This window comes from Hemibagrus wyckioides, linkage group LG06, assembly GCF_019097595.1.
Source record: "Hemibagrus wyckioides isolate EC202008001 linkage group LG06, SWU_Hwy_1.0, whole genome shotgun sequence".
NCBI classification, from domain to species: domain Eukaryota; kingdom Metazoa; phylum Chordata; class Actinopteri; order Siluriformes; family Bagridae; genus Hemibagrus; species Hemibagrus wyckioides.
Genome location: NC_080715.1, coordinates 15,453,413 through 15,463,073, shown reverse-complemented (window position 1 = coordinate 15,463,073; position 9,661 = coordinate 15,453,413).

Here is a 9,661-nt window from a genome sequence, read left to right as displayed (position 1 = left end):
AGGGGGAGATCATTCCTGAAAGATCCACAGTGAATTTTCTGTTGTTCTCATTTTTGTCATGGCAAATTTTCTTAGTCACGGTTTCTCAGCAAACAAAGGAAACCAGAATGAGACTTGACTGCACTGGTGATTAGAGAAGGGCTTTTTCCTTCCCACCACAGTCTACCCACAATTCCTCTGGTGGCAACATTGGGGGAGCATTTGATTCGCAAATAGATTTCAGAGACAAAAGCGAAGCTTGTTTTTGAAGCCCAAAGGCCTGATAAGTCAGTGTACTCAATATGACTTTTGAGCATTTTAGCTTACTGGCTTCCTGAGGATAGAGATGGCTTTTAAAAACATGGTCATGCCGGGCGTCCAGGTTGCTATAGCAGCAGCCTAGCAAAAATGACAGTGGTTTTATGATTTCAGATGAAAGACATAATTTAGTGCTATTACAGTACATTAAATCTGGGGCCATCTTGGTGAATCCAAAAAGGGTTGTTTTTCCACATAATTTCATTTTCTGTTCATCCCACCTTACAAGATAAGCTTTTATGAGGAATGTGCAGGGGGCAAAGAATGATGAAAAAAAAAACATAGATAGATTTTGAGATAAGAAAGGAGAATGAAAAGATGAAACTTCTGACAAATGATACTTCCTCAGTCTTGTTCTTTCTTCATTTGATACCCTATGGTACATGTACACTCCCTGAGTTTAAAGCAGACCCGTCCAGGTTACTGGAGGTCAAATCAGAGACAAATATTATACATTTTGCCCCTGACAAACTCCAGAGATGCCTGTATCTGTATCTGTATCTATTTTTATTGTACCTGCCTGGGGTATTTTCTGGCAAATGTAGTTGGTTCTATTCTTCAGAATGTAAACAAACTAGTAGCATAATTTATTCCAACATGACCAGGCAGTTACTAAGGATGCTATAGATTCATTGCGCAATAGAGGCTTTTCTTTGTCCCATAATACTCATATTTGACAACTCTTTTGCCAATGCATCTTTTCTTGGCATGCCTCTAGTCTAAAGCAAATGGCCCATGAACCTTTCTGGAAATCTTTTTTTTAAAAAAAGAAAGAAAACATCAGATAGATAGTCATAGTACGGTCAGAGATAATTGCCAAGGTATCTTTACTTTGTTCCTTATTAAAAGTGCGCCGATCATGACACAGCAAGTGTCTTGACAATATCTATTTATTTGTTCTGATTTTTTAGCTTTTTTGATATCCACTTTACTGCTACTGACACAATTTTTTTCTCAGTGTCAAACAACAGACTACAGATTGAATAGCAACTTTAAACTTTTATTAGCCCCTGTGGTCATGAACTACTAATGCAGTGATTAGTACATTGTACTAATACAATGATACAACCTGAGAAGCCCATCCTCAAATTACTTATAGTATGCTAAAATAGTGTAGTATTTATATTATGTTGGACTGTGATTGCTATGTGAATAATTTAACCCTTTAACAAATACATTTTGATATACAATTAATTCTTAATAACTGAATATAACTGAATTTTACTGATTTTTTTTCTCGTTCAATCATCAGGTTAGGAGTTATGGACATCTACCGGCTGGAGTTGCCCATTTAAGGTAACAGTAGATGTGCACATTAAGTCACAGTCAATCAAACCTTTCCAAGTGCTTAGATATGAAATTAAAATTAAATGTTTGGAGATATTAGGCTCCCCCACACACAAGACAGGAAAAGACTATGACTATTATATTCTACAAGACTAAAAGCTTCATCAAAATGCAAACAAACAAATACAGTGAAACAAAAAATCTCTTCAAATATAATTTGAATTTATACTGCAGCTGAGGGAGCTGGGTTTATTTGCTTGTGGGATTTGTTTTTTTTTAGCATTGGCGTCACTTTTTATTGCCTTTATATATACTTGATTTCACTTTTTTGGGCTAATCATAGAAAATCAGCTTTTATCATGTAGAAAAAGCTTCCTTAAAAGCATGTCAGGACAGCTAGCCATTCTTATCATGGCAGCTTTTTGATTAAAAGTGTGGTGACTGATTTCTTTATTGATGTCTCATAATAAATCTGCATGTCCTTTCAACCTCATGAAGCTCAGTAGTGCTATTTCTATCCCTTTTTTCATCTCATCTTGACTATCTGCAGAAAAGTGATGAATGACTCGTTTGTGATGAATGATAAGCTTTCTATTTTGTCTCTTGTATTTGAAAATGTTTTTTTTTTTTTGTATAGATTGGCACTCTTGGCTACCCAGACACGAATGCATTCAAAAGTAACCACGCATTTTCCTTCTGTGGTTGTCCCTCACCTACCATACAGACCTTGAACGTGTTTACAATATATTTTATTTTGGGCTGCCGCCCATGATGTCAGTGTGGCTGTCAGCAGGGTGCAGGATGGGAGGAGAGACGGGGTGTCTCGTCAGTGGAGTGTACAGGAATGATAAATGCAGATACATTCCCCTCTGTATGAGACACGTACACCCTCACTTGTATTCAGACACCCTGGGTCCTCCATTTACAACTTCACCACAGCATTAACACATAAATAGCACAGTGTCTTATCTAAACTGGCCGCTAGAGACGGGAAAATTGTTTTTTAGAGTAATCTGGTCATTAAAAGCCAGCTTAACTCTTTGTATTTTTTTATTACCCTAATGTTCACTGGATTGTATTGATCAATTTTAAGTACACTTGTAAACTTATTGGAAACCATAAACTAACACTGATATCTACTACAATATGAACTCCTGGAGTCTTCCCATGCCCCAAAGCGTGACACATACTTTATGGACAGATTTAATAAATTCAGTTTTATTATAAGAAATTGTTGCTGCCCCTGTAATTGATGGGTGAAGAAGCATTAGTGCATATTGGCAGTAATGGCTTTCTGACTGTGATTTCAGTGGGCTGATGAAAGAGGAGGATGGTGACAACTAGAGAATAGACAGAAAAGAGCCAATTTCAGCATTTTTGCCTTAGTGTGTCAGTCTAGCACAGTAAACTACTGTGTCTCGGCTGTAGCACATTCACTATGAGGTGGTTTGGTCCGTGTTCAAAATGACTGTTTACAGGCTCTCTGCCACTGCAGCACTGACACTTAATAGCCTTTTACTAATACTGTTTTAAACGACCTAGACAAGCATATGGAGTCTGGGAATAAAAAGCAACCTTTAAAGTGCAATTAGTTGTGCCTGGTTTAATGGTTTTGAAGAATTTCCTGTGTCTCTGGTTTTCTAATAGAGCCCAGTGGGTTGATTCCTTATTGGCAAAGTTGGACCTCTTTTTTATTAGTGACTTTATTAGAGATAGTCATAGCTAAGTGTGACCATGACTTTAAAATAAAATCTGATCTATTCTCTGTGGGGAAAAGGAAAGTGAGGAACACTTGAGTTCTATACAGAGAAACTATGGGAATGCAGATGGTAAGACCCTAAGATCCTGTGTGCTATTGCAGCTATTCAGTACAAGCACTTTTATATGAAGATTATGATGATGATGATGATGATCATCATCATCATCAGCATAATTATATAAGTATTTTTAATTTTTTATTGACAATAACACATATGTGTATATATATATATATATATATATATACACTACCACTCAAAAATGTTATTGTTTTCCAAGGAAACACACACGAAATTAGTCTGAATTAGAAATATAGCAAAAGAACAGGACATGCTGACATGTCAGAGTTAGAAATAATGATTTTAATGGAAATGATGAATGTTTTCTACAAACTTTGTCTTCATTAAAATAAACACCGTTTGCAGCAATTACAGCCTGGGCATTCTAGCTGTTATTTTTTCAAGATAATCTGATGAGATTTCACCCCATGCTTCCTGGAGCATCTCCCACAAGATGGATAAGCTGAAATGTGCATGTGATCCCAAACTTTTGAGCAGTAGTGTATATATATATATATATATATATATATATATATATATATATATATATATATATATGTACATATATATATACATATATATATATATATCTATATATATATATATATATATATATATATATATATATATATATTTATATATATATATATATAGGGAGCAGAGGAGAGGAGAAGAGGGGGACAGGACTACTTCAGTGAAAAGGAGTAGACAGTGTAGGACAAGATAGAAAAGGACAGGGGGAAGAGAGGACAGGACAAGACATAAGTGGAGAAGGGTGAAGAGGACAAGGGAGGGTGGAAGCGGAGAGGAGAGGAGAGAATCCATATTCCACTGCTCAGTTAAACGAAAAGAAATTAAGCAAAGGCTGTTCATAAGAAATTAACAATCCAAATTGGGAATGTTCAGTACAATTGCTCTGCAGTAAAAGACAATGAAAATGGTAAGGGTGGAGCTAGTTACGGGTCATTACACTCAGCCTCTAATTAAAACAGCTATTGAGCTCTCTCATAAAAGATAGCCGTTCCATAATTATTAGTTAATACATCCATCTACTGCTATACAGACACCATACAGAAATAATGTCTATAGCTGTGAATAGTACAGACATTATTTCCTGAGACACCAGAATACTGTTTCTGACACACTACTAGCAGTGTAGGTATCACAAAATAATCACCTTTAGATGCTAAGGAATGTTATACAGTGATTTCAATTCTCCCAAATCTCCTTTACATGTGCTCCAACAGCTTGCAATAGGTTGCAGCATAATGCTGGGATGTGCAGGAGAAGAAAAAAAAAAGTGACCAAGACACAAAGCAAGGTCAAAAATATAGCAAGATGTTGTAACGAGACAGTAACACCAATAGAATCCCAGAATGTATTTCTGTAATATGTTCTCTACTCAGTACAATATTATGATCATTTAAATTGCAGAGTGAAACAAAATGGAATAAATGTAGAAAATATGCAAATGAAATAATAACAATGGAATGATTCATGAATAAATGCTAATTAAAAGCAGTTTTAAAAAGCCATTCTTTGGATGTTTGTTTGCTTTAATTTTATTAGCATTTATTCATGAATCATTCTGCTCTTATTATTATTTCATTTGCGTATTTACTACATTTATTCCATTTTATTTGACTTGCTGCATTAGACAGTGTTTACTGGTTCAAGCCTAAGACAAGATCCCTTCATGTTAATTGTTAACACATGACAGTTATAACGTTCTTGTTCAGGCGGCAACTCTGCAGTTCACCCAGCATTCAGTGCATCATATTCTGTAATGGAAAAGGTCAAGCCCGAATTCAAATAACCCACAGAACCCTGTAAGACTAATGACAGCACACACCATTGCACACTATTGCTGCAGTTGTCAAAAGGTGACACAACCTCTGCTCTAACAATAACCTGAGTACATTTGTATTCTTCTAAAGAGCAAGCCTTGTCCTTATCTGTGAACAGATGCAAGGACCTTTTGTAAACCTTCTAAAAATTGTTCTGGGAATCGATGTTGCATCATGTTCTTTCTCTTTTTCTCTCTCTCTCTCTCTCTCTCTCTCTCTCTCTTTTCATTCTGTCTTTTTTATACAGTCATGGCTTTCTTTTATGTGATTGAAGCTGGACATTTAACCTTCGATTTGTTTCATAAAAAAGAATGGTCTGTGCAGTGCTTGCTTTAATACTGTACATCAGTACAGCAGCTGCATCTGTCACACGCAGGCAATAATTCTGCAATCAGTATAATTCTACAATGATGAATGATGTAGTAAAATCACAGTGGGGTAATGAAAAAAGCATTTAGGGGTCATTTGAAATATATCAGGACACCATTAACAATCACTGTAAAATGATAGCTAGATTTACATGCATATATTAAACTTAAAAATGTGTTATTATGATTGCAAACTTAATTATTGCTGCCCAGCCATAACAAAGACATTAAACATAGCAAGGAAATGCTGACTCAGCACAATAGCTTTGTTTTCATCATGGTTCTTTCTTTAAGTTGTAATTGAAGAAAAATGGATGATGTTGTGTTTTATAAGCCTTCATTTTTTTTATTTTTTTTATATCAGTGAAATGGTAATATAGTTTATCCTAAAATACTTGTATTATTTGGCAACTATATATTTTTTTATTTATTACTTTATTTATTATCAAATGTAATTAGACTAATTATTATTACTTTGTGTTTTGGGCACATGAAATGTTTTTTAAGCGAACGTGTGGAGAGAAAAGCCATTAATACACAAAGAAAAACACTAACACTCCTTTACTTTTCACATGAAGTGATGCTAAACAATTGACTAGTACTTTAGTCTAGCAATCAGTTCATCAATAAATATCCATTTATCAACAATATTAACAACTGGTACTGTGTAATGTGAACAGCATATTGCTGAAGGGCGTTTAAAACATTAGCATTTTGTTTTGTTTGCCAACTGAACAACTGTGCCATCATTTATGATTTACACATGCCACTTATAACCACATTAACATCTTTATACATTACTGTAAAAAGAAAAACCATCGGTTTCTAGTATATCATGCTTCTCAGGAAATGTCTATACCCATTTGGTTCCCCAGCCTTCTGATTATGGCAGCACCCACAAATCACGTAAAATCTCCTTGGACTATAAATACTCTCTGGTTCCTGCAGTTCTTTGTGAGATCTTGCTATTTTCATTGTTGTGCAATGCTTCGCCATGTTACTGGCTGTTATTTTTTATTCGTGGCTTTGTTTTTCTGTACCATTTGTATTGATTTTGCATTTTTGTTTTGCATTTGGCCACCTCCATGGTGATATTATCCCGTTTTTATCGGTTAACTACTGTTGCCAAAACTGCAGCCAGTTTTCCACTGATTCTAACTGCTTTTTGTTTTCCTTGTTTTTTTTTTGTGAGGAGGATAATGATTTCTATGGGACTTGGCCAACTCACAGAGATACACTGTTTGTGATGTTGCACATAAATCAGTGAGATCAAGCAAGCAACTTTCGGATGCAAATACATGTGTATTAAAAGATCAGAGTAAAAGGTTGAAGCAAACCCAGAGTGAAAGACAAGCAAGGGTGATGAGGTGATCACCAAACAGAATAAACCAGACTAGGGCATATATTATAAACTACACAGAGCTCAAATCCAGAATGTCAGTCATACTTAAAGGCTCAGGATTGTCACTTGCAGACAGCAGAAGTGAAACCTTGCCAAATATTTAAAGGTGTGTGTATGTAATTGTGAACATTGTTTGAGTTTTCTCTATTTTGTTGACTTTTAGGATCTTGGAAAATGAAGTTTGTGTTACAGACTTATGCAGGTTGTAATGTGATTTGCTAAGGATCCTGTAAAACCGAGTTTATGTTTTCGATTGAGGCTGGCAGTGATATTATACAAGCTAGGACACACTATGAAGGTAGCTATTTTTAAAGCAACTACTGCAGCTAACACTTTGCTCTGTACCATATTGCTTATTGAGATTGTTGGCTTCAGGCAGCATATGTCAGATTATTTTTAAAGCTTTTCTTTTAAGATTATTTTGTTTTGGGGTTTTTTTGTTGCACAAGCTTCCCAAATAGAAGAACAAGTGCATATCTCTATAATGTACACATGCATGATTACTTTATATTATACTTATAATCACTTTAGAACATGATTTGGATTTTGATCAATTATCTACAGTTAGAATTTGGCAGAAAGAACTCTCTCCAAGTATATAAATGCTGCTTTGAGGCAGACACTAACTGCATCATTATGTGACAGAATCACAGAGGTAGTATTTCCTGTATGTGTTGAATCATGTTACTTAGTTGTTCAAGATGTCACTCTGTGCAACAAAGATTTGCTTGATCATTTTTACACACTACTAGTTATCTATAGTTTGTAGTTTAACTGTGGCATGTTGCAAAGTTAAAGCTTATTCAAGATTCAGTAAAACACAAAACATACCACATCTGCATAGCAAATCAAATGGACAGAATATATCGCTATTTAGTATGACAGTTGCAAACCACATTCCTTTAAAAATCAGCTGAGACAATGTTTGTAACACCTTGCTGCATATGACAATCACAAGTGTGATGCTACTGGTGCCACCGGTGAGACATACTAAACCCAACTGTATACTGATTCAGCCCACGCCTCCCTAGAACGTCAGGTCAGTAAATTAGGAGCTGGATATTGCCACAGTGACATGATTCAATGCACAGCTCAACCCTTGTCACTACCTATTCAATCTGCTGTAAAAAGTTGTGCCAACTTTGACCTCCTGAAGGTCCTGTGTGTTAAAGTGACTGTGGCAGAGACAAAAGAGGTGTCAAACATTCTCCAAGCTAACTGCAATGTAGTGGAGAGCAGGTAGCTCATTATTCTCCACTGTGATGACTGTGTTCCTCCTCATTTTCCATCTCGCTGTCTGTCTCTCTCATTCTCCTCCATGTCACCAGTCATATGTAACAGCTCAGAGAGGGTGTAATGGAAGTCACCACTGAGCTCCTGTGAAGGGATACTAAGAGTGATGAGAAAAGAGAGGGGTCCAGGATGGAAGAAGACAGCATGTGTGTTAAAAAAAAAAAAAGACAGCTGTTTGGAGGCAAGGAAAGAGGGTAGAGTGACGAGGGGAAGGTAAAGTAATACACTCGACTGGTGTCTCTGCATGACTTCACTGGTAACCATCAAAGGATGCTGACAGGAAAAAGAGGGAGAGGTGTCTGCATGAAGTATGTGAAAATTGCTTCTTGTTGTTGGCTCACACTGGCTTAACTATATAAATATAACTTCTGTGTAAAATGTCTGGTGACATGATGTATGATGATACTTTTGTGACATGACAAGGCATGAAACTTTGCATTGTGGAAGTTCTCACGTTTTCAGACTGCAGTCCATATTGTATAGATAAGGAACAATTTTGCTGTATTTGTTCTTTATTCCATGAAATTCCAGTAGAAATGAACAATGACAAGAAGAATGAAGTGAAGGTACAGCAGCAAAAACACAATATGAAGTCCAAAAAAAGACCACAGGAAGGAACAGAAAAGTACTTTTCAATAATAGAATGACTGTTGGAAAAAAGCATTAAAACTATCAACTATAAGAGTATGACCCACATTATTTCAAAGGGTTTATGAGATTCCAAGAAACTAGATACGAACTGAAACAATGACTAGGAGAAAGAGGGGGAATGTAAGGCTGCAAAACTTGAGGGGTTTCCGAGTGGCCACAGTCACAGCTATACATGACTGGGATCCAAGGGTGCATAGGGATCGCATACTCTCTCTTTGGCAGTTAGAGCAACATTAACCATTTGTGAGTGCCTGTATACTCATGCAGGCAGATAAGGGCAGATAATGCTGTGTTACTCTGTCATGTTATGCAGCATGAGCAGCAGATAAAGAAAAAAAGATGTGATAGACTGGCTTAACAAGTCTCAGAGGAAGCACATTTGCCTTCTCTCTTCTTAGTTGCTAGCTGTTGTATACTGGGGTGAACTGGATGTCGGGTGAGATTTGGCAGGGGACTAAATTGAGGAAAATGGGGGGTGGGGAATCATGTTGGATAGAGCATAATCAGCGATAATGACTTGTATTATTTCAGATGATTTATCAGAATTTAATCACAATAACTGCATTTAATTTGCTGCATTTAATTTAAAAGGCAGAAACCCTCAGGACAGGAACAAAAGAAATTAAAAAGTAGATCCATTACAGACAGTCATAGCCTACTGTGACCACAAACTAAACCTAATCTTTTTAAATTCAATTC